Below are 1341 nucleotides of genomic sequence, written 5' to 3' on the forward strand. Positions count from 1 at the left end.
TGAAGGACAAATTCAGTCACAGTGCGAGGAGTGGTGTGCACTGTTGAAAAAGCTGCTACATGCTTTGGTCTGCCATTACATGTCCTTGCATGCATGATGTTGGAGGACAAAGTTCAGCAGTGCTGATCCTTGGTAAGCATTAAAGAAGGCACATGGCAACCACAGAGGCACTGCTGTGGTTGTGTACATCTCATCTGTGGCTTGGCAGGGACATGGTTAGTGGGCATGGTGGTGATGGGTTGACAGTTGGACTTGGAGATCTCAGAGGTCTTTTCTAACCTTAATGATTCTATGGTTCTGTGATTAGCAGGTTTGACCTGTCTGTTCTCTCCTGGTTCTGGTCATGTCCTGAGAAAGCAAAGCAACACAACATACTCCTCTGACAAACTGAATGGGGCTGAAGTGAGATTTAGGTGTCTGTATTTCGATGGTGCCTCGCCTTGTGGTGAAATCAGTTTGGCACAGTTTGCAGCAAGCTCCCAATGGATTTGATGTATTTTACTCTATGCAACTCTGCCTGTTGGACCTCTCACTTCTGAAACCTATCAGACAATTAATGCATCTGACCATATGCACACGTATGTTCCTGAGTTGGCAATGCTGAAGTTCTTTCCTCTGAAGATGGAATGACTCGATTCATTTTTCAGTGGCCCTGTGTTTCCAGATCTGCTGCAATTGTTTCTTTAAGGTTTTTGTTTTTCCCAGAACTAATTCTTGTTAAATGTGTTATTTATGACCTGGAAATTGAAACCTGGCTTCAGTATGTGTATGGCCAAGAAACTGACAGGGTGTTGTGAGGCAGAAGAGGAAGGCTGGTGAGCACCAGCAGAGCCTGTTGGTCTTTGGTCTCAGGGTAGAAGGTGAGGGGGAAGGAGGAATAGAGCAGCAACCCTGGTTGACCATTGCTGTGCTGCAGCTATGAGTTTTTTGCCCAGCTTCTGTGAATTATGAATGTCTTCTGGACACAGTGTGCAGTTCATAAATGAATAGGAATTCCAAGTCTGAGCAGCTCGACTGCATCCCATCTACATAAAATTCAAAGAATCATAGAATAGCTTGGGTTGGAAAGGACCTCAGAGATCATCTAGTTCCAATCCTTGACATGGGCAAGGCTGCCAATCAGCAGATCATGCATTAGATCAGATTGGCCAGGGCTCCATCCAGCTTGGCCTTGAACCTCAGGGGTTGCAGGTTGCATGCTGTGCCCATTGCCTGCTACCTGGGAAATGGGTGTTAGCTGAACTGGTGAGTGCTGTAACACCAGTGGGGTGCAAGGAAGTGGTTCAGCTCCTCAGCTTCTGCTGGGAGCTGTGCATTCAGAACATAAATCAAATACCCTCA

The sequence above is a fragment of the Coturnix japonica genome, chromosome 7 (assembly GCF_001577835.2).
Source record: "Coturnix japonica isolate 7356 chromosome 7, Coturnix japonica 2.1, whole genome shotgun sequence".
Classification (NCBI taxonomy): domain Eukaryota; kingdom Metazoa; phylum Chordata; class Aves; order Galliformes; family Phasianidae; genus Coturnix; species Coturnix japonica.